Consider the following 25,767-nt stretch of genomic DNA (forward strand, 5'->3'; position numbering starts at 1 on the left):
GGCACCTTAGACTCCGCTCCCTGGCACGGTCCGAGTCATCTGCCACAGGTCCAGCGGATCCACATACACCAGAGTTCCTGTCTTCAGAAACATGAGTGTTACAATGTTATTGTAAAAAAAATAACAATCATTTTTACACTAACCTGCTGGTGTTTCCCCAAAGGAAAAAAAAAATTGTAATGCAATTTTTCCTGAGTACGGAAATATCCCATATGTGGTTTTAAAATGCTCTGCGGTTGCACAGCAGGGCTCAGGAGTGAAAGCGCACCATGTACATTTGAGGTGATTTGCAGAGGGGTGGCTGATCGATACAGTGGTTCTGACATAAACACAAAAAAAAAACACCCACATGTGACCCCATTTTGGAAACTACACCCCTCACGGAACATGACAAGGGGTATAGTGAGCCTTAACACCCCACAGGTGTTTGAAGGATTTTCGGTAAATTTGGACGTGAAAATGAAAAAATTCTTATTTTTTCACTAAAATGCTGGTGTTATCTTACATTTTTCATTTTCACAAGGGGTAATAGGAAAAAAGCCCCCATTATTTGTAACACCATCTCTTCTGAGTATATAAATACCCCACATGTGGATGTAAAGTGCTCTGCTGGTGAACTACAATGCTCAGAAGAGAGGGAGCACCATTGGGCTTTTGGAGAGAGAATTTAGCTGGAATTGAAGCCACCATGGTGCAAGAACAGTGGAACCCCCCCCCCCCCCACATGTGACCCCATTTTGGAAAATACACCCCTCACAGAATGTAATAAGGGGTGCAGTGAGCATTTACACCCCACATTTTTGGAACAGAGGTCCATGAAAATGAAAAATGTTATTTTTCATTTGCACAGCCCACTGTTCCAAAAGTCTGTTGAACGCCAGTGAGGTGTAAATGCTCACTGCACCCCATATTACATTCCGTGACGGGTGTAGTTTCCGAAATAGGGTCACAGGTGGGGGGTCCATTTTTCTGGTAGCATGGGCGCTTTGTACATGCACATGGCCCCCGACTTCATTTCCTAACAAATTCTCACTCCAAAAGCCAAATGTGTTTCCTTCTCTTCTGAGCTTTGTAGTGCGCCAGCAGAGCACTTGACGTCCACATATGGGGTATTTCCATACTCAGAAGAAATGGAAATTTTGGGGGGCATTTTCTCCCATTAACTCTTATAAAAATGATACATTTGGGGGAAAAACTGCATTTTAGTGGAAAATAAAATTAATTTACACATTCATTTTTAACAAAAGGTTGTCAAACACCTGTGGGGTGTTAAGGGTCAATGTACCCCTTGTTACGTGCCTTGAGGGGTGTAGTTTCCAAAATAGTAGGCCATGTGTTTTTTTTTCTGGCACCATAGGGGCTTCCTAAATGTGACATGCCCCCCAAAAACAATTTCAGAAAAACTCACTCTCCAAAATCCCATTAACGCTTCTTCCCTTCTGAGCCCTCTAGTGCACCCACAGAGCACTTTACGTTCATAAATGGGGTATTTCCTTACTCAAGAGAAATTGGGTTACAAATTTTAGAGGAATTTCTCTCCTTTCTCCTTCACTTTGCTGCTATTCCTGTGAAACACCTAAAGGGTTAACACACTTTCTGAATGTCATTTTGAATATTTTTTTTCCAATATGAAGGCCCTTCAAATCCACTTCAAAACTGAACTGGTCCCTGAAAAATTCAGATTTAGAAAATTTTGTGAAAAATTGAAAAACTGCTGCTGAACTTTGAAGCCCTCTGATGTCTTCCAAAAGTAAAAACATGTCAACTTTATGATGCCAACATAAAGTAGACATATTGTATATGTGAATCATGTACATAAATATATAATTTATTTGGGATGTCCATTTTCCTTACAAGCAGAGATTTTCAAAGTTTAAAAAATGCTAAAAAATTTCATAAGAATTTGGAATTTTTCACCAAGAAATTATGCAAGTATCGACGAAAATGTACCACTAACATAAAGTGTCTCGGATTCAGAATGAAAAGTAAAAGCATCCCAGAGTTATTAATGCTTAAAGTGACAGTGGTCAGATGTGCAAAAAATGAGCGGGTCGAGGGTACTCCAGTGGTCAACGTGTTTTTCCGTTTTTGACTTACCCTATTTGTTTTGTTTCATTTCTATTCTTGTTGTTTAGCCTACTCTATTTTCATTCTTTGTTGTTTTTTTATCCCCCACTTTGTTTTTCTATCTTTGCTTCTATTTCCTGTTTCTTGCTGTGCTGAAAACTACAAATCCCAGCATGCCACATGCCTTGCTGGTTTGGGGCGGCTCCTTTTTTTTTTGTTTGTTTGTTCTGCCCTTTACCCATCCTACTATTTTCCCGGGTCAGCCCCCTTATAAACAGCACACTAATATAATCAGCCCTGGTTGGGATACACTGGCATACACACACAAAAGGGACTACAACTCTCAGCATGTGTCATTCAGGAGTCTTCAGTCTGTGGTATAACACCAGCATGCTGCCTCTGTAGTCTCCTGGGGGTTGTAGTTCACCACACCTCTGTAGGGCATACACCAGTGTTTCCCAACCAGGGTGCCTCCAGGTGTTGCAAAACTACAACTCCCAGCATGCCCTGACAGCCTTTGGGCACGCAAGGAGTTGTAGTTTTGCAACGGCTGGAGGCACACTGGATGGGAAACACTGGTGTAACATGATGTGTATGCTGAATAAGCTAGAACAGTGTTTCCCAAATAGTGTGCCTCCAGCTGTTGCAAATCTACAACTTCCAGAATGCCCAAAGTCTGTCAGGGCATGCTGGGAGTTGTAGTTTTACAACAGCTGGAGGCACACTGGTTTGTAAACACTAGCATACACACACATAACAAGGACTACAACTCCCAACATGTGTAATTCAGGAACCCCCCCTCCCCCTTCACATATAGAGATCATTCCCAGTATGAGATTTATTCCCCTGCAGTCCATACATCCCCAGCCCGTGCACCTTGTCATTCTCCCCTTCAGATAACATACCTATCTTATCTGTGTTCCTTCTCCTGTGCAGACCTGCATCTTCAGAAGACAGAGCAGGGGGAGGGGAGGTGAGGAGCTGTGTACTATGGCTTCTCATTCAGACCTCGGGAGGGGGGAGATGAGGGGGCTTGGCTTATTTCTCTCATGCAGACAGAGGGGGAAAAAAAGCTATGACATCTTGTCCACAGCAGAATCAGAACATGGCCACTGTGGACAACAGTAAAAGAAAACACTCTGAACTACAGAACTTCCTGCCCAACAAACAGGTAAGCAAAACACACGCATGCTGCCAAAACATATAACACATGTATATTGCAAAAAAAACAAAACTTACAAAGAAGATGCCATATAGTCAAAAAAATTAACCACCGGAGTACCCCTTTAAGGTGAAAATGGTCTGGGTCCTTAAGATCATAATACCATTTGGTCACTAGTGTGACCACTAAATCCTAAATTTACCATCCACCAAAATTATAAAACTTAATTTTTAATGTCTCATAAAGATTTAAAAATAACTCCACCAAAACACTCAATTGTGAAAATTTCTTTTCCAAGACTGTGCTTGCTACGTATTTACGTATTAGAAGGTGATGTGGCTGCAGTCCACTTCCTAATTTGACTTTGTTTTTAGAGTGTGGTGGAAAATGTTTAAATCACTGACACATAGCCCGTCCTACGTTTCACCACATCAGAGGCTTTAACAAGGACTAGGGGCAAATGGCGTCCAAACAAGCCTGTCCTGAGTCTTTATGACCTCCTATTGTGATGTCACTAGTTTCCTTGCCCAATCAGTAACGTGGTGTTATGGACATTGAAATTATGTGTTTTTACATCCAATATATTCCATTTAGTTTAAATGTTCCTGCCCCCACGGTCTAAAGTTTAGTTTCACATACAGCCACAGTAGGCGGGGCTAAATAACCTGTTTTTCCACATCATGTGAGGAGAGCAGGCCAAAGGGGTGGGGCATTTGGGGATTTCACTGGAAATCATATGGCCCTCTGTCTCTTTCTCTTTGGTTCGTCCTTCGAGAGTAGAGCATCTTCTGCTCCTTAGCCTGGGATGGATAAGTATATAGATTGGATCATTTCTACACTAAATATTCATGTATCACTTGGGTAGATTCATGCTAGTTTGCTAAACATAGAGTATGTACTATTGTATTAATGCTTGTATGTATGTCTTATTTGGTTTAGCTAATTAATGTTTTATTAAATGTTATCAACTTTGCTGGTTACCAAGTGATTGTTAATTTGGTGGGTATACACTGCTGGTACAAGACATTTCTGCCAAAATACCTTGAACAATTATTTCATAGTTGTACAAAACTTAATCAGTGCTTCTGGGTGTTTAACAAACATATTTAGGACCTAGAAATTTAGCCTGAACTTCATGCTTCCGTTTTCATATAGTTGGTGACCATTTTGGGGACTAACAAAGAAAGCACATGGTCGGGGGAGGGACAGACCGGATTATCATCTTAGAACCGCAACACATGGTTAGAGAGTAATCAATGATATTTGTCAGTTATTGATTGACAGCAAGAGTATCCATATTCCTGCCGTCTCCTCCACCTATCAAATAATCCCATAATGCACTTCTCTAAGTCATATGTTAGACTGAAAGCTCATCTAACCAATTGGAATTAGACACGTCATCTCTTCTATCTTATTGGAGCAGGCTGGTGCTACATCACTGAGCCAGCAAGAATGCGCGAGCTGTTTGTAATCCAGTTCAGGAAAAAACTCTATTGCGCATGTCTGTGCAGTAGTTAGGTGCGCGAGCTTAATGAATATCTGCACAGAAACAGGCTGTGCGAACTGTTGTGTGCTGGTTGAGGAGTAAACTATATTGCGCATGTATGCGCAGTGGTAAGCTGCGTGGGCTGTTAGCCGTAAACGATAACTGTGCAGTATAGGGCTGCGCGAACTGTTTGTATGCAGATTCACAATCTAGACTCCTACATTTATGGTTGTTCTGCTGACTTAGTTTAAGGTATGAGTTTACTCATCTTTGACACATATGTGCCCTGTATGAGCTATAAAGGTTGATTAGTTATATCAATTTAGATAAGTATTCATATATACTAATATATCTATAATCACAAGGTGGATTGATTAGTCATATAGTCGTTGCCTACATTTCGCTCATAATTATAAAGTGTTAATTTTTCCTCTTTTTTGCATGTATGTTGATGAGTTTACCACTATTAAAGATTTTTTTACACACTTCTACATTGTCTCATTTGTTTTTATTGTTTGCTACAAACTTTTTTTTAATAAGGTTGCAACTAATTATATATTAAGCGTCATTGCACCCATGATAGAGTCTACTTTTGATTTGTATCCATTTGATTTTATCACAATATAAAATTATATATAAATATATAATTCTGAGTAAGGATATCTTTACTTATTTATCACGATTAAGAATCTTTCAAGGATACCTCTCTCCAAGTTGTTCTATTTTCCCTTACATGGATCACGAGACATTTGTCAGGATCAAGCATTAATTCTTTTACTAGATTAGATTAGAATTGCTGTCAAATTTTTCATATAATATATAATACAATCATAGCTTTACCTATTTTAGTTGCATCATGGGTGTGATAGGTGCTTATAGATTTCTATTTAGGCAAGGAACTCAGTAGTTGTCACTATTTAACGGCTTTGAGACTTACATTTACATATCATATCATTTTTTGAAACACTGGCCAGATTTATTGTAAAAATGCTGAGTATGTGAAGCCCTCATTATGTCCCTGGGGGCTTAATGCTTTAAGCCTGTAAATCCAGCATGCTTCTTCACGCAACAATTTTTGATTTAAGTTGCCTCTTCGAGGACCAAGTTTGACTTGGGTAATTCCCCAAAATTTTATTTGTAAGGGGTTATTTGCATGTGTCTCTCTCATGTGTCGGGACAGTGATGTATCCATACATGTATTTATCGTGCTAATATGTTTCGATATTCTCCTCTTTAACTGTTGTATAATTTTACCTACATATAACTTTGGACACGTGGCACTTTGCTGCATAAACCACTCCAGCTGACTGGCAGTTGATAACATCACAAATTTCAAATAGTCTATGATCAACTGGATTGTTGAATTGTTTTGTTCGTGGTAAGTATTGGCAAAATGAACATCTGCAACATGGGTGCAACCCTTTTATAGATGACCGTAGCCAGGTGGATTCATTTTCTTCCTCACAATAGCTATGAACAAGGTACTCTCGGAGGTTTTTACCTCTACGGTAAGTAATTGAAGGATTTGGTGTTAGAACTTCTGCCAGTTCTCCATCCGCCATCAATAAAGGTCAGTATTTTCTTAGAATATTTAAGATTTTTGGATTATTTTGATCAAATGTCCCAATACATCTTACTGTTTTACCTTTTTCTTCTGTACTTTTAGGATTATCTTGCAGCAACTGCTGTCGAGATGTAGTTTTTGCTCTTGCATAAGCGTAATGTAATGCCTTTTTTGGGTACCCTCTAGAAATGAATCGTTTATAGAGTAGCTAGCACTCATTTTCAAAATCTAACTCACTACAACAATTTCTTCTGGCTCTAAGATATTGGCCGACTGGAATCCCTCTTTTGAGGTGGTTGGATGGAAACTAAGCCAATCTAAGAAACTATTCGTAGAGGTTGATCTTCTGTAGATATTTGTAGATACAAGTCTGTGACTGTCAATTCTTATAGTTAGATCCAAGTCTGTGACTGTCAATTCTTATAGTTAGATCCAGAACAAAACAATACCAATAAAAACTTCAGATCACGGCACAAAAAATAAAATTAAAAAGTTATAGGGGTCAGAAGAGGACATATTTAAATATATACATTTTCGTGCATGTAGCTAAGATTTTTTCCAGAAGTAAAATAAAATCAATTTATATAACTAGGGTATGATTTTAATCATATGGAATAAAGATAAGGTGTAATTTTTACTGAAAAATGCACTGTGTAGAAACGGAAGGGTTAAAAGGTAAGGAGTAAAAAACAAAAGTGCAAAAAATGGAAAAACGCTCAGTCCTGAAAGGATTAATTACATGTTATTTGTAGTCCACCATTTGGTATGATTAAGGTGATACCTAATTTACATACTTTTTTGTGGTTTATCCCATTTACATCACGAAAAAAAAAATTTGGGTAAAAAAAAAATTGAGTGTAACTTTAAAAAATTTTTTTTTTACCAATGGAACTGTGTGAGGGCTTAATATTTGTGTGATACGTAGCAGTTTTTAATGGTGCAATTTTTTATGGTATAAAAGATGATCAAAAGTGTGCAGTTCTGGCCTATGGTATTTTTAATGTTTACCCATTAATTGTGCAGTTCAATTTGTTACCGTATTTATCGGCGTATAACACGCACTTTTTAGGCAAATTTTTTTTGCCTAAAGTATATTGCGTGTTATACCCCGATACACCCCCAGGAAAGGCAGGGGGAGAGAGGCCGTCGCCGCGAGCTTCTCTCCCCCTGCCTTTCCTGGGGTCTAGAGTGCTGCTGCCGGCCCTTCTCTCCCCCTGGCTATCGGCGCCGCTGCCCGTTCTGTCCCCCTGACTATCGGTGCCGGCGCCCGATAGCCAGGGGGAGAGAAGCGGCAGCCGCTGCCCCGTTGCCTTCCCCCATCCCCGGTGGCATAATTACCTGGGTCGGGTCCGCGCTGCTGCAGGCCTCCGGCATGCGTCTCCGGCGTCGTTGCTATGCGCTGCACGGCGCGGCGCATGACGTCAGTGCGCCGCGCCGTGCATAGCAACGACGCAGGGGACGCGCGCCGGAGGCCTGCAGCAGCGCGGACCCGACCCAGGTAATTATGCCACCGGCAATGGGTGCCGCTGCCCCTTCTCTCCCCCTGGCTGTCGGCGCCGCTTCTCTCCCCCTGGCTATCGGCGCCGGCAATGTGGCGCCGGCACCAATAGTCAGGGGGAGAGAACAGGCAGCGGCACCGATAGCCAGGGGGGAGAGAAGGGCCGGCAGCAGGGCTCTAGACCCCAGGAAAGGCAGGGGTAGAGAAGCAGGCAGCGACGGCCTCTCTCCCCCTGCCTTTCCTGGGGGTATATCGGGGTATACACGCGCACACACACGCACCCTCATTTTACCATGGATATTTGGGTAAAAACCTTTTTTTACCCAATTATCCTTGGTAAAATGAGGGTGCGTGTTATAGGCCGGTGCGTGGTATACCCCGATAAATACGGTATATTTTCGTAGTACAGACATTTACATACGTGGTGATACCACATTTTTTTGTTTATTTATGTTAACATTTTTTTTTATTCAATGACAATTTTTTATTTATAATCATTGAGTAAAAGGAAAATAAATAACAATGACAGTGTCATAACCTCAATATTAAACACCTTACTTAACAGGAGATCTCCGAGAGTGGCACGCAGGCTATTTATGTTAAGATTGTTTGATTTGGAAAAAGGTGGTGATTCAAATTTTTATGAGGGAATGGGCTTATTCACATTTTTATTCTTAACTTTTTTCCCACAAATTTTTAATCCATAGTCCCTATAGGGGAATCTTACATGTAATCTTTTGATTGCATGCACTATTCAATGCTGTACCATAGCACAGTGCTCCATTAATGCAGGCTGCGATGGCTTCCTACACTGAAGGAGCCCCAATTGGACGATGTGGAGTGAGGTAAGGGACCCCCAATGGTCCACTCAATTGATTGGGACACCATAAGCTCCTTGAGCTAGCTGGCAACTAAACTCAGCTCCCAAGCTCAAGTCCTCTTGGGGTTAAATTCCCCCCCCCCCCTCATCCCATTAAAAAAAAAAAGGAATGTGAACAATAAAATAATGGGAGAGATTTATCAAAACCTGTCCAGAGATAAAGTTGCTGTGTTGCCCATAGCAACCAGTTGGATCGCTTCTTTCATTTTTGAAAAGGCCTCTTAAAAATAAATAAAGGGATCTGCTTGGTTGCTATGGGCAAGCCATCAACTTTTCCTTTGGACAGGTTTGGATAAATCTCCCCCAATGATCGTCAGAAAATGACAAGTTATACATATAAAAAGTAGTAAAATAAATAAAACCTAAATAAATTTGGTACTGTTGTAATCGTATGGACCTAAGGAATAAAGATAAGGTGTTATTTTAATTGTAAAGTTCACTGTGTAGAAACAAGAAACAAAACCCCCAAAAGATGCTAAATTGAATTTTTTTTTTATTTCCCCACAAATTATATATATATATATATATATATATATATATATATATATATAGAAAATCCAACAAGCGCAGCAATCAAATTAAATAAAGTGCATTTATTTATTTATGTCTCCATACAGCAACGTTTCTGCCCCTATGGAGCCATTTTCAAGCCTGTGATACACACAATCTAAGTGGTTTAAATACCCAGTTCTAGTGCAATATTCCACATCACATGATTCAAATCAATCAATTACATGAAATTATAAACATATTAAGTGAAATACATAAATAAATTACATCTCATATTGTGTTTTACAAAAATATAAAGTGCATATTATAGTGCGATACTGTGCATAATTGTGCAGATTAAAAACAATGCTTGAAAATACACCATCTCAGGTATACTCATATAGCAATATCTAATTATTAATTATACTCATATGTACATAATTATGTATCAATATTAGTATAAGGCCAGGGAGATATTACTCACTCGCTCTGTTAATGGCGGCGCTGGCGTGGGTGAAAAGTGCACTGCGCATGTGTGTATAGATTAGAAGGGCTCCTGGGATGTGATCACATGACCGGGGCACACACATGACCCTCTCCCACGTCATCGCCATCAGTAACTGATGACGAGAGTACGGGAGGAGGCCGCGGCATCCCGATCACGTGACACACCCCTATCACATGACCGCATCCACCTAAATGAGTGCGATCATGTGCAAAGGGAGCTAATGTTGCCATGCAACCACTGGCGTCATGTCAGCCGCTGCCTGGCATAAAACAGGAGCAGAGTTCAATACCTAAACAGGTAGGGGATCTGGGTAATGGAAGGGGAACTTAGTATTGAGGAATATAACTTGTTATATGCAAATTAGTAGAAAATCTAAAAATCTAAAAATCATATCAAAATAATAAACACAATAAATGAAATAAAGATAAGAAAAATAAAATTAGATAATAAACTAAAAAAATTAAAATAATTAAACACAAAATTAAATAATAATAAAACATAAAATATTACAAGAAACATTCTATTGGAATACGCTTCCACATAGCTGGGCTGACAGGCCCTGATTCATAGCCTTCATCTCGGTTTTCCCCGTTATACTGGGGGACCATAGGCCCCTCTCATCCCTCAGGGTCTGAGAAGGGACAATGTCATAGGGGATCTGGTAGGCAGAAGGTCCCTTAGGTCCCCTGCCCTCCCTAATCTACCCACTCCCAGTTCTATACCAGGGGCGCCTGCTATTTCAGCGGCGCTAACCTTAGGCTAGAAAGACTTCTGAAACCAAAATCAAAATTTTTTTTCTAAAAAGAAACAAAACCAAAAAAAAATTTTTGTAAAAAATTGAAAAATAGAGAATAGAAAAAAAACCACAATATATAAAGAAATTTTTAAAAAGGAAGAAAAAAAATAAGAAAAAAATAAATAAAAAAATAAAATAAAAAATCCTAAATATAAATAAACAATAAAGAAAAAAGAAAAAATGAGAAAATAAAAATTAATCTAAAAATAAAAAATATTAAAAAAATAATAAAATGAAATGTAGATAAAATAAAAAAAATCCTCTCAAGGGTCCACTATCCACAATCTTCCGGTCCCTCCCGGGGTTGAACTCTCCTCCTAAGTGCAAGTGTATATACCAAACTAAAATTATGTATAAAAATAAATTATTTATTTATATTCATAGTGCATCAATTAAACATAAATATCATAACAGAGCGTGTGATTCATATCTCTTCCTTCAGCCTTATCTTCCTTATTTTCCAACATCTATAAAAAATAGAGAGGGAAATAGTTATAGTCTGTTATGGGTTACAAATGTACAAAGCTAAAAATACAATTGTGTGTATCAAAAAAAAATTGGCTGGATGAACAAGCAAGCAAACATTGTATCCAGGTCTCAAGAGAAGAAGCTGTCTCCCCATTTAAATCATATTGAACTCTACATTCATTCCACTTGGACGAAGAGTGTTTAGTTCATGTATCCACCACAACTCACGTCTCCTGAGGAGTGCCAGTCTATCACCTCCTCTTGTTGGGATGGGTACATGATCTATGGCCATATATTTAATGTCTTTCTCTGTGTGATTTAATTCCGTACAGTGCTTCGACACAGGCAAACCAAGCTTCCCTTTCCTCACACTATACCTGTGATTGTTAATCCTGGTTTTTAAACTCCATATGGTTTGCCCCACGTAGAGTTTTTTGCATGGGCACATAAGAATATAAATCACCCATGTGGAATCACATGTCATAAAATGTTTTACAAAATATTCTTTTTGGGTCACTGGATGTATAAAAGATTGTCCTTTCATCATTGGGGAGCAATTGATGCATGAGAGGCAAGGAAAGGACCCCATCCTGCGTGCCGCCAGGAATGTTTGGCCCTCTCTCTGTTTTGTTTTTACCTCTGCATGCACCAATCGATCCCTCAAATTCTTTGCCCGCCTGTATGAAATGAGGGGATTTACAGTAAATTCCTCAATCATCGGAAAACTATTTTTTAAAATAGGCCAATGTCTATTCAGAATGTTTGCAATCTTATTACTTTGTTGGCTATAAACAGAAGTAAAGGGGATACTGTTCTGGGCCTTCCTAGCCTTCTTCACCAGTGTAGCGGTTCTATCCATATTAACAACTTTATTTCTATGTATTGTAATGGTCTCCAGTGGATATCCTCGTGCCTGAAAATTATTTGTCATCCTATCAAGAGTTCTATTCATAGCTAGATCCTCATCCACTACACGTCTAGCCCTGAGCATCTGACTAAACCGTAGGGATTTGATCATTCTCCTGGGATGATGGCTTCTATAATGAGCAGAGTGTTTTTGTCTGTGGGCTTCACATAAAGTTGGGTGTGTAGTCGAGTACCCTCTTTTATGACTAATACATCCAAAAAGTTCACTTCTGTCAGTGATTATGTCATAGCAAAACCTATATTAGGATCTATGTTGTTTAGGAATTCATGGAAATCTTGGAGTTCTTGTAAAGTCCCATTCCATAGGAGGAAGATGTCGTCAATGAACCTCCACCATCCCAGGCATTGCCTGAAATGGTGGGATCCAAAGACGACATCCTCCTCCATTGCTGCCACAAATAGATTTGCGTACATTGGCGCTACGTTCGTCCCTATAGCGGTCCCAATTAACTGTAAATAATATGATTTTTCAAACAAAAAATTTTTATTTTTGAGAATTAACTCTAAAAGAGATAACATAAACTTTTGGGCCGCTATGGGGAATTCCGAGGACGCCAATGTACGCAACACTGCCGGCATACCTCTCTCATGATCAATTGAGGTGTATAGACTTGTGATGTCAAAAGACACCAACCTTGTATTTTCTGTAATCTGTATGTCCTTAATTTTAGAAAGAAAATGGGTTGTGTCCTGTATATAAGATCTTTTATTAAACACAAACGGTCTTAATACCTTATCCAAAAAAATTGAGACATTACTAAGTAATGCCCCCCGCCCCGAAACTATAGGGGGCCCGGGCGGTTTTGTCAACGACTTATGAATTTTCGGCAGAACATATATTACAGGAGTCACAGGATACTTTATCAGAAGAAACTGTTTCAAATCTTCATCAATAATATTATTGATGAGGATTTGAAACAGTTTCTTCTGGTTAAGTATCCTGTGACTCCTGTAATATATGTTCTGCCGAAAATTCTTAAGTCGTTGACAAAACCGCCCGGGCGCCCTATAGTTTTGAGGCGAGGGGCATTACTTAGTAAAGTCTCCGTTTTTTTGAATAAGGTATTAAGACCGTTTGTGTTTAATAAAAGATCTTATATACAGGACACAACCAATTTTCTTTCTAAAATTAAGGACATATAGATTGAAAAAAATATGAGATTGGTGTCTTTTGACATCACAAGTCTATATACCTCAATTGATCATGAGAGAGGTATGGCGGCAGTGTTGCTTACATTGGCATCCTCGGAATTCCCCATAGCGGCCCAAAAGTTTGTTATCTCTTTTAGAGTTAATTCTCAAAATTAATTATTTTTTGTTTGAAAAAACATATTATTTACAGTTAATTGGGACCACTATGGGGACGAACGTAGCGGACCACTATGGGGACTACACACCCAACTTTATGTGAAGCCCACGGACAAAAACACTCTTCTTCATTATAGAAGCCATCATCCCAGGAGAATGATCAAATCCCTACCGTTTAGTCAGATGCTCAGGGCTAGACGTGTAGTGGATGAGGATCTAGCTATGAATAGAACTCTTGATAGGATGACAAATAATAGTTTTCGATGATTGAATTTACTGTAAATCCCCTCATGTCCTACAGGCGGGCAAAGAATTTGAGGGATCGATTGGTGCATGCAGAGGTAAAAACAAAACAGAGAGAGGGCCAAACATTCCTGGCGGCACGCAGGATGGGGTCCTTTCCTTGCCTCTCATGCATCAATTGCTCCCTAATGATGAAAGGACAATCTTTTATACATCCAGTGACCCAAAAAGAATATTTTGTAAAACATTTTCTGACATGTGATTCTACATGGGTGATTTATATTCTTATGTGCCCATGCAAAAAACTCTATGTGGGGCAAACCACGTGGAGTTTAAAAACCAGGATTAACAATCACAGGTTTAGTGTGAGGAAAGGGAAGCTTGATTTGCCTGTGTCGAAGCACTGTACAGAATTAAATCACACAGAGAAAGACATTAAATATATGGCCGTAGATCATGTACCCATCCCAACAAGAGGAGGTGATAGACTGGCACTCCTCAGGAGACGTGAGTTGTGGTGGATACATGAACTAAACACTCTTCGTCCAAGTGGAATGAATGTAGAGTTCAATATGATTTAAATGGGGAGACAGCTTCTTCTCTTGAGGCCTGGATACAATGTTTGCTTGCTTGTTCATCCAGCCAATTTTTTTTTGATACACACAATTGTATTTTTAGCTTTGTACATTTGTAACCCATAACAGACTATAACTATTTCCCTCTCTATTTTTTATAGATGTTGGAAAATAAGGAAGATAAGGCTGAAGGAAGAGATATGAATCACACGCTCTGTTATGATATTTATGTTTAATTGATGCACTATGAATGTAAATAAATAATTTATTTTTATACATAGTTTTAGTTTGGTATATACACTTGCACTTAGGAGGAGAGTTCAACCCCGGGAGGGACCGGAAGATTGTGGATAGTGGACCCTTGAGAGGATTTTTTTATTTTATCTACATTTCATTTTATTATTTTTTTTATATTTTTTATTTTTATATTTATTTTTCTTTTTTATTTTCTAATTTTTTCTTTTTTCTTTTTTTCTTTATTGTTTATTTATATTTAGGATTTTTTATTTTTTATTTTATTGTTTTATTTATTTATTTATTTTTTTCTTCCTTTTTAAAAATTTCTTTATATATTGTGTTTTTTTCTATTCTCTATTTTTCAATTTTTTACAAACATTTTTTTTTGGTTTTGTTTCTTTTAAAAAAAAATGTTTTGATTTTGGTTTCAGAAGTCTTTCTAGTCTAAGGTTAGCGCCGCTGAAATAGCAGGCGCCCCTGGTATAGATCTGGGAGTGGGTAGATTAGGGAGGGCAGGGGACCTAAGAGACCTTCTGCATACCAGATCCCCTATGACATTGTCCCTTCTCAGACCCTGAGGGGATGAGAGGGGCCTATGGTCCCCCAGTTTAACGGGGAAAACCGAGATGAAGGCTATGAATCAGGGCCTGCCAGCCCAGCTATGTGGAAGCGTATTCCAATAGAATGTTTCTTGTAATATTTTATGTTTTATTATTATTTAATTTTGTGTTTAATTATTTTAATTTTTTAGTTTATTATCTAATTTTATTTTTCTTATCTTAATTTCATTTATTGTGTTTATTATTTTGATATGATTTTTAGATTTTTTGATTTTCTACTAATTTGTATATAAAAAGTTATATTCCTCAATACTAAGTTCCCCTTCCATTACCCGGATCCCCTACCTGTTTAGGTATTGAACTCTGCTCCTGTTTTATGCCAGGCAGCGGCTGACATGACGCCAGTGGTTGCATGGCAACATTAGCTCCCTTTGCACATGATCGCACTCATTTAGGTGGATGTGGTCATGTGATAGGGGTGTGTCACGTGATCGGGATGCCGCGGCCTCCTCCCTTACTCTCGTCATCAGTTACTGATTTTGATGACGTGGGAGAGGGTCACGTGGGTGCCCCGGTCATGTGATCACATCCCAGGAGCCCTTCTGTCACGATTTGGCTTCCAGGTAGTGGATCCTCTGTGTCAGCGAGGGATTGGCGTGGACCGTGCTAGTGGACCGGTTCTAAGAGGCTACTGGTTTTCACCAGAGCCCGCCGCAAAGCGGGATGGTCTTGCTGCGGCAGTAGCAACCAGGTCGTATCCACTAGCAACGGCTCTACCTCGCTGACTGCTGAGAAGGCGTGGGACAGAAGGACTAGGCAGAGGCAAGGTCAGACGTAGCAGAAGGTCGGGGGCAGGCGGCAAGGTTCGTAGTCAGGATGGGTAGCAGAAGTTCAGGTACACAGGTTTTGGACACACTAAACGCTTTCACTGGCACAAGGCAACAAGATCCGGCAAGGGAGTGCATGGGAGGAGGTCAGATAAAGGCAGGGAGCAGATGGGAGCCAATTAAGCTAATTGGGCCAGGCACCAATCATTGGTGCGCTGGCCCTTTAAGTCGCAGAGAGCTGGCGCGCGCGCGCCCTAGAGAGCGGAGCCGCGCGCGCCAGCACATGACAGCAGGGGACCGGGACGGGTAAGTGACCTGGGATGCGATTCGCGAGCGGGCGCGTCCCGCTGTGCGAATCGCATCCCCGACGGCCATGACAGTGCAGCGCTCCCGGTCAGCGGGACTGACCGGGGCGCTGTGGGGAGAGAGACGCCGTGAGCGCTCCGGGGAGGAGCGGGGACCCGGAGCGCTAGGCGTAACAGTACCCCCCCCCTTAGGTCTCCCCTTTTCTTTGACCGGTAACTGCCTCCCCTGGGATGAGGACACCGGGAAAGAATGGAGGGTTTCCTCAACGGCAGGCAGTACAGCAGGAGTGGGAATGGGGAGGGAGGGCAGAGGGCGAAGCCTGGCACGGGGCAGTGTGACACCAGGACGGGGGCCATGAGGAGGCACAGAGGTTTGCATGACGGGACTGGGAGGGGGGGAGAGGCACTTCCTATGGCAGGCAGAGTCCCAGTTCTTTATCTCCCCGGTGGTCCAATCAAGGGTGGGGGAATGAAGCCGGAGCCATGGCAGACCGAGGAGGACCTCAGAGGTACAGTTGGGGAGAATGAAGAACTCAATCCTTTCGTGGTGGGGTCCGATAGACATCAGGAGGGGTTCTGTGCGGTAACGCACGGTGCAGTCCAATCTGGCTCCGTTGACCGCGGAAATGTAGAGCGGTTTGACGAGACGGGTCACCGGGATGCTGAATTTATTAACAAAGGACTCCAAAATAAAATTCCCGGAGGCACCAGAGTCCAAGCAGGCCACGGCTGAGAGGGAGGAGTTGGCTGTAGGAGAAATCCGCACGGGCACCGTGAGACGTGGAGAAGAAGACTTAGAACCAAGAGATGCCACACCCACGTGAGCTGGGTGCGTGCGTGCGTTTCCCAGGCGTGGAGGACGGATAGGGCAATCCACCAAGAAATGCTCGGTACTGGCACAGTACAGACAGAGATTTTCTTCTCTACGGCGATTCCTCTCTTCCTGGGTCAGGCGAGACCGATCCACTTGCATGGCCTCCTCGGCGGGAGGCCCAGGCGTAGACTGCAAAGGATGCTGTGGGAGAGGTGCCCAGAGATCTAAGTCTTTTTCCTGGCGGAGCTCTTGGTGTCGCTCAGAAAAACGCATGTCAATGCGGGTAGCCAAATGGATGAGTTCTTGGAGGTTGGCAGGAATCTCTCGTGCGGCCAGCACATCCTTGATGCGACTGGATAGGCCTTTTTTAAAGGTCGCGCAGAGAGCCTCGTTATTCCAGGATAGTTCAGAAGCAAGAGTACGGAATTGTATGGCGTACTCGCCAACGGAAGAATTACCCTGGACCAGGTTCAGCAAGGCAGTCTCAGCAGAAGAGGCTCGGGCAGGTTCCTCAAAGACACTTCGGACTTCAGCGAAGAAGGACTGGACTGTGGCTGTGGCAGGATCATTGCGGTCCCAGAGCGGTGTGGCCCAAGACAAGGCCTTTCCTGAAAGAAGGCTTACTACGAACGCCACCTTAGACCGTTCTGTAGGAAACAAGTCCGACAACATCTCCATATGCAGGGAACACTGAGACAAAAATCCACGGCAGAGTTTAGAGTCCCCATCAAATTTGTCCGGCAGGGACAAGCGTAGGTTAGGAGCGGCCACTCGCTGCGGAGGAGGTGCAGGAGCTGGCGGAGGAGATGGTTGCTGCTGTAGCAGAGGCAGAAGTTGCTGTAACATGGCGGTCAACTGCGACAGCTGCTGTCCTTGTTGGGCAATCTGCTGCGATTGCTGAGCGACCACCGTGGGAAGATCAGCGAGACTTGGCAGCGGCACCTCAGCGGGATCCATGGCCGGATCTACTGTCACGATTCGGCTTCCAGGTAGTGGATCCTCTGTGTCAGTGAGGGATTGGCGTGGACCGTGCTAGTGGACCGGTTCTAAGAGGCTACTGGTTTTCACCAGAGCCCGCCGCAAAGCGGGATGGTCTTGCTGCGGCAGTAGCAACCAGGTCGTATCCACTAGCAACGGCTCTACCTCGCTGACTGCTGAGAAGGCGTGGGACAGAAGGACTAGGCAGAGGCAAGGTCAGACGTAGCAGAAGGTCGGGGGCAGGCGGCAAGGTTCGTAGTCAGGATGGGTAGCAGAAGTTCAGGTACACAGGTTTTGGACACACTAAACGCTTTCACTGGCACAAGGCAACAAGATCCGGCAAGGGAGTGCATGGGAGGAGGTCAGATAAAGGCAGGGAGCAGATGGGAGCCAATTAAGCTAATTGGGCCAGGCACCAATCATTGGTGCGCTGGCCCTTTAAGTCGCAGAGAGCTGGCGCGCGCGCGCCCTAGAGAGCGGAGCCGCGCGCGCCAGCACATGACAGCAGGGGACCGGGACGGGTAAGTGACCTGGGATGCGATTCGCGAGCGGGCGCGTCCCGCTGTGCGAATCGCATCCCCGACGGCCATGACAGTGCAGCGCTCCCGGTCAGCGGGACTGACCGGGGCGCTGCGGGGAGAGAGACGCCGTGAGCGCTCCGGGGAGGAGCGGGGACCCGGAGCGCTAGGCGTAACACCTTCTAATCTATACACACATGCGCAGTGTACTTTTCACCCACGCCAGCGCCGCCATTAACAGAGCGAGTGAGTAATATCTCCCTGAACTTATACTAATATTGATACATAATTATGTACATATGAGTATAATTAATAATTAGATGTTGTTATATGAGTATACCTGAGATGGTGTATTTTCAAGCATTGTTTTTAATCTGCACAATTATGCACAGTATCACACTATAATATGCACTTTATATTTTTGTAAAACACAATATGAGATGTAATTTATTTATATATTTCACTTAATATGTTTATAATTTCTTGTAATTGATTGATGTGAATCATATGATGTGGAATATTGCACTAGAACTGGGTATTTAAACCCCTTAGATTGTGTGTATCACAGGCTTGAAAATGGCTCCATAGGGGCAGAAATGTTGCTGTATTGGGACATGAACAAATAAATGCACTTTATTTAATTTGAGTGCTGCGCTTGTTTAATTTCCTACATTACGAGGAACCCTGATCGGGTTGGAGCGCTGGCACCATTAAACGGACTGAGCTGAGTAGTGCTGCGGATTTTTTCTATGATATATATATATATATATATATATATATATGAAGAAAATGGAAGCAGCTTAACCCAAAAATAGAAAGAAGATGCCAGGTGCCAGCAGGTCGTTGTCCCAGGTGACGGGTCAATTGTAGATACCAAGCAAAAAATTCTGCAGCACTCCAAAGGCAGTGAAAAGATGGTGGATTTATTTAGTCCAACGGCATAGCAACGTTTCGGCTGCCCACTTGCAAGCTTGAGAAAGGCTGCAAGTGGGCAGTCGAAACGTTGCTATGCCGTTGGGCTAAATAAATCCACCATTTATTCACTGCCTTTGGAGTGCTGCAGAATTTTTAGCTTGGTATATATATATATATATATATATATATATATATATATATATATATATAAATATATATATATATATATATATATATATATATATATATATTTTTTTTTTTTTTTTTTTTTTGCTTTTGTGATAAAATGAGTGATGTAGTTACAAAGTACAGAATGAAAAAACAGGAACAGGTAGCTATCAGGCACTGCTAAGCTCTCAGTACTATTAGCCAGGTATGTCTTCACTGCTAATGGTGGACAAATGCTGTGGACTGCACTGGAGGTGCCGATTCAGGAAAGAAGCAAATGTATGCCAAATAGACAATATGGAGAGAAAAAGCAGGAATCACACTCACCAGACCGATGAATCCAAGATAGGAAACTTTATTCCAAGTTGTGGAAGGTGCAGCAAACACAGAAACATATGTTCTAATTGCGGGGAGGGAGAGCAGCCGCTCTCATGACACGGGGGCACACCACTGGATGGCAACTAGTTTCGCGTCAGAGGACACTTTTTCCGGCCAAGCGTGTACACACTTGGCCACAAAACTAGTTACTATTCAGTGATGTGCCCCCGCGTCCTGAGAGCGGCTGCTCTCCCTCCCCGCAATTGGAACATATGTTTCTTTGTTTGCTGCACCATCCACAACTTGGAAGAACGTTTCCTATCTTGGATTCATCGGTCTGGTGAGTGCGATTCCTGCTTTTTCTCTCCATATTGTCTAGTTACAAAGTACAATTAGTGGTGCAAAAACAAGCTTCATATGCATCTGTAGGAAGAAGATTGAAAGAGCTATAGCTATTTAAAGGGAAATCCTACGTTTAATCACATGGGCGGTAATTACACATGGGTGAGTGGCGCACGGGGATCCCATGATCCTCTATGGCCCGGGGGCCTAATGAGTTTTCAGTCCACCCCTGCCTCTAAGTTTAAAGAGTAAGTTAAAATATATCTCCAGACAAAAGAAAATATTATGGGGGAGATTTATCAAAACCTGTGCAAAGGAAAAGTTGCCCAGTTGCCCATGGCAACCAATCAGATGGCCTCTTTCATTTTGCAGAGGCCTTGTTAAAAATGAAAGATTCGATCTGATTGGTTGCTATGAGCAACTGGGCAACTTTTCCTCTATCAAGGTTTTGATAAATCTCCCTCTTAGTAAGTCTTTCATCTAGGGCATTTGTGAACAATGAATCGATACATAGACAAAAGAAAATACATAGATAGGTAGCAATCTAATAAATTAATTAATATTAATAATAATAATAATAACCACTTAATGATGCAGGGCGTACAGATATGCCCTGGCGTCTTGGTACTTAAAGGGGTAGTCCAGTGGTGAAAAACGTATCCCCTATCCTAAGGATAGGGGATAAGTTTGAGATCGCGGGGGTCCGACCGCTGGGGCCCCCTGCGATCTCTCTGTACGGGGGCCAGGCTCTCCAGCCAGATAGCAGGTGTCGACAACCGCACGAAATGGCAGCCGACACGCCCCCTCAATACATCTCTATGGCAGAGCCGGAGATTGCCGAAGGCAGCGTTCCGGCTCTGCCATAGAGTTGTATTGAGGGGGCGTGTTGGCCGCCACTTCATGCGGAGGTCAACACGCCCCCTTCCCGCGGGTTGTTGGGGCTCCATACAGGAGATCGCAAGGTGCCCCAGCGGTCGGACCCCCCGCGATCTGCAACTTATCCCCTATCCTTAGGATAGGGGATAAGTTGTTCACCACTGGATATCTCCTTTAAGGACTCAGGGTGTACATGTAGATCCTGAGTCCTGTTACCGGGCTTTAAAGCATGCTCATGAGCGGAGAATGTTTCAAACCCGGTGGTTCCCGACTGCTATCAGCAGCCAGGACCCAGGGTTAATGCTGGGTATCCTCGATTGGGACGATGCCTGGCATTAACCCTTTAGATGCCACAATCAAAAGTGATTGCTGTGTCTAAAATGAAAGTGAAAGAATCCTGGCAGCTCAGCGGAGCTGATCGGGACTATTGCAAAAAAATTGCGATGTCCCGATCAGCTGAGAGGACAGCGACAGGGCACTTGCCTGGCTCCTCGCCGCCCGATCAGTTTTCTATTGCTCCAAGCCTGCCATGCAGGCTGGAGCAGCAAAGCACCGATAACACTGATCAATGATATGCTATGGCTGTAACATCCACTCTCCGGCCAGACACGCTGGCCGTGAACGCTCTGTCACGTCCCCACTGCCAGCAGGGCTGGGATTCGCATCGCGGGATGTGCCCGCATGTGAATCCCAGCTTGTCACTCACCTCCCTGTCTTCACAGCCCCGGTGCACATGCCCCCCGCCTCCTAGGGCACACGCGCGCTGTAGCTCTCACTCTTAAAGGACCAGTGCTATTTTAGTCAAGTGTCTACACCTGCACCCTGGTCCTTAAATATCAGCTCCTCCCTTGGTTCCCGGCTGGATCTTTGGTTGTCTTTTGCCATAGTGAATATTTTGTGTCTCCGTTACTGTGTACCTGTTCCTTGCTACCTTCCTACCTGCACCTGTGTTCCTGCCCTTACCTACTGCCATCTTGCCACATTCTGCCAGTCTCCTTCTGTGCCACACTACCTCCCAGTTACCTGTGTGGACGAGTCGTGCCAGGTGTAGCGACCTGGGTGCCACCTGCTGCAGCAAGTCCATCCTGCTTTGTGGCAGGTTCTGGTAAAAACCAGTGGCACCTTAGACCCAACTGCCTGGTATGGCCCACACCATCATCCACACAGGTTCAGAGGATCCACTTCACCACTGCCGTTACACAGAGGTAGTGTAGTGTTCACTTTGTGGAGCGCGGAGGCTGGACACCCGCTCAGCAGGTTTTCAAAAATATCAATTTGAATTTGACCAGCAGCACTGGCTGGCTGCAGGGTGTTTGAAAAAGTAACCACAGGCCTGGCTGGAAGTAGCAGGTTTCCAAAAGAAATCTATTTGAATTTGGCCAGCAAACCTGGGCAAGTTCTGAACAAGAATCTAATCTGGTGAGACAGAAGTCCATGGGGTCTGGGCTCTGGCATGGCTCCCTGGCATGGCTCACGTCATTATTCACACAGGCCCAGAGGATCCACCACCTGTCATGACTATAACAATGGCATAGCATTAATCAGTATATGCAATCAGAAGATTGCATGGTATAACCCCCAAGGGGGCTAAAAAAATATTAAAAAGTGTGAAAAAAAAGTTAATAAATGTGAATAAGCCCATCCTCATTTTGCATTTTTTAAATAAAGTAATGTAATAAAAAATATAAATAATCACAAATAATCATATTGAAAAGTGCACTGAGTAGAAACGAAGCTCTAAAAAGTTGCTAAATGGTGTTTTTTTTTCACCCCACACATAATTTTTTTTGTCAAATAAGTGATGTCATTACAAAGTACAATTGGCGATGCAAAAAACAAGCCCTGATATGGGTCTGTAGGTGCAAAATTTAACGTGTTATGATTTTTGAAGGGAGGAGGAAAAAAATGAAAGTGCAAAAACTAAAATTGTTTTGAGTCCTAATTCCTTAAGGACCACAGGTTTTTTCATTTTTGCACTTTAGTTTTTTCCTCCTCACCTTTAAAAAATCATGACACTTTTGATTTTCCACCTACAAACTCATATGAGGGCTTGTTTTCTGCGCCACCAATTTGACATAAAATTTTTTACCATATACGGTAATCTATGGCGGAACCAGAAAAAAAATATTTGTGGGGCTAAATTGAAAAAAAAAAAAGCATTTTGTAACTTTTTGGGACTTTTTTTTCTACGCAGTGCACTTTTCAGTAAAAATGACACCTTATCTTTATTCTGTAGGTCCATACGGTTAAAATGATACCAAACTTATATAGGTTTGATTTTGTTTTACTTCTGTTAAAAAATTATAACTTTATGCATGAAAATTTGTAGGTTTAATATCTCTTATGACCACTATAACTTTTTATTTTTCCATATATGAGGCGGTATGAGGGCTCATTTTTTTGCTCCATGATCTTAAGTTTTCAACGGTACCATTTTTGTTTTGATGGGACTTTTTGATCGGTTTTAATACATTTTTTTTGAGTATACAAAGTGACCAAAAATTCTCAATTTTGGACTTTGGTATTTTTTTACGTATATGCCATTGACCATGCTGTTTAATTAATATTATATTTTTATAGTTCGGACATTTACGCATGGGGCAATATGTTGTTTATTTTTATTATGTTTTAAATCTTTTATATGGAATTTGGGAAAAGTGGGGATATGAACTTTTAATACGGAAGGGGTTAATGTGTTTTTAAAAATTTTATGAAACTTTTTTTCTTACACTTTTTCATGATCGTGCTGAGGGGGGGGGGGGGGGGGATCCACCCCACTGGATCACCAGAGAGTGTTTACAGCTTCCTTCAGGCACAGCTGTCTACTTTGACTGCACCGATCTAAAGGGTTAATAGCTGGCTATGGCGATCGCCGCATGTCGGCTATTAATGCCCACCCTCAGCTACAGGAATACGCTGAGGGCTGGTCGGTATGACGCGGGCTCGAGCCGAGAGCCCGTGCCATACCCCGGTAACGGCACAAGGATGTGTAAATGCGTCAGTGGTCGGTAAGGCATTAAGGTTAAAATGGGCTGAGTCTTTAAGAGGTTAAAGTCTTGTGCTATCGGTTCAGGGTCTGGAAAGAATGTGTGAAGTCATCTAGTAAAACCATGTGTGAGAGAATAAAATGTGCATCTTCATCTGAGAATTGACTGTCCAGCTCCAGCTCCCAGATATGCAAATAACACTTTCTGGCAAGGATTTGTTCAGCAAAACTTTGTTTAACTTATTGTAAATAGTAACTGTATTGGAAACAGAGCAAAGATGGGGAAGAAGTAATATATTACTATGCCAGTCAGGGTTATGCAAGGGAGCATTGATCAGTGATCAATGAGAAATCTTAAAGATCTGCTGTCTAAAGGATCATTTTTGAACAAATGAAAGATTGAAAGAGCCGATGGAGGAAATTGTCTAGATCTGGCATATCATATGGATTGATAAACTGTTTTACAAGGTTAGAATAGAGGGAGGCCACAGATATAGAAAATTGCTATGTCCTGAAAGTTGTCTTTTTTTGTCAATGGGACATGTTAACTGTAAGACCAGCTGAAGACAGCGCACTAGATGTTTGGCTTTGTAACATATGTAACCATAAGGTAAACACAGCTAGTCTTGGGTGCTTATTATTCCATAAGCGTATTCATGAAAGTCAACTTATAACCTAAGTCTTATAACAAGTCTTATTCATGAAGGTCAACTTATAACCTAAAAGGACATAAGGAATCTGCTGTTAATGTCTTGGCCAAATACCACAAAAACACTTTTACGCTAGGGTCAGAATTGTTTTGGTGGCTGGTCTATAGAGCATGAAGCATGTGGTTTTAATGTTATGTCCGATCTGTGTATGACCTTGATACTGACATGCAGGTTTCCAGGTTCCTGTATTGTGATGGTACCATTGGTAGCTATGAACAAGAATTATGGGTTGTACATACTATGCGTTTATGATTGTGGAAAAGAAAATTGTTCATTTACAATGAGCTGTGGAAGTGTTTAAACAAGAGATGTCATAAATCTCTCTAGGCTGCTTAACCTACACTTAAAAAGTAAACGAACAGCAGGGTTTCTGACAGCTTTCGTTGATCACAAATTACATTACTTGCTTGAGTTTTATTATTTCAAGATCTAAGGGCAGCTGTCCAACCCTAAATTGTCTTTTTCTTATTTGGCTTTCCGTTCATTCTTATAGTTTCCATAAAGCCCCTAATAACTATTTTTACTTTTTGTTCCTGGCACTCACATACGATTAAATACTAGTTTGAATTCTAGGCAAAGAATAGATACCCATCGCCCTTTTATTTTAAGTCTGCTACTTAGGTTTTCCTGAGAATACACTTATTTTAGTGAATTTCCGGGGGGGGGGGGGGGGAATACAAAAATTGGATGAAGAAAGAACTTATTGTAATCAAAATATTTTCACAATTTTCATTAAAGTGACAAATATTTGTTTATTTTTCTCAATGCTCAGGTAAAGCATAAGGTTAAGTTAGGAGAGACTAAAGGTTAGAAGAGTCTTGAGATATTACCCTTATGATGTGCTTTGAATGAGAGAGGTGAAGGCTTATCCCCTATATATAAAAAAAAAAAAAAGATAGAACAATTTAAAGCCACCATTCCTTACCCTTATCTACCCCCAACTTCATCTACCAGGGGAGAGTTGGGAGGCCCCCATACACATTAGATAGTTTGCCTGGTCTTGTCAAAATCAGTTTACTTTATATCATCTGTTAACATCATTTTACTTTTTTTTAAACAGTAGAAGGCTTAGGCTCGGTTCACACTGCGTAAAATTTGGCACATATTTTTTTTATGTGTGGATTTACAGTGAAAATTCTGCCACTTTTAGTATATCCAACTGGAAAAAAGCCAAATATGATAAAAAATTTACATTGTGTAGACCAAATAAGTACTGAAATGGATATAAGAGGCCTTTATGTC

This window comes from Hyla sarda, chromosome 3 (genome assembly GCF_029499605.1).
Source record: "Hyla sarda isolate aHylSar1 chromosome 3, aHylSar1.hap1, whole genome shotgun sequence".
Taxonomy (NCBI): Eukaryota; Metazoa; Chordata; class Amphibia; order Anura; family Hylidae; genus Hyla; species Hyla sarda.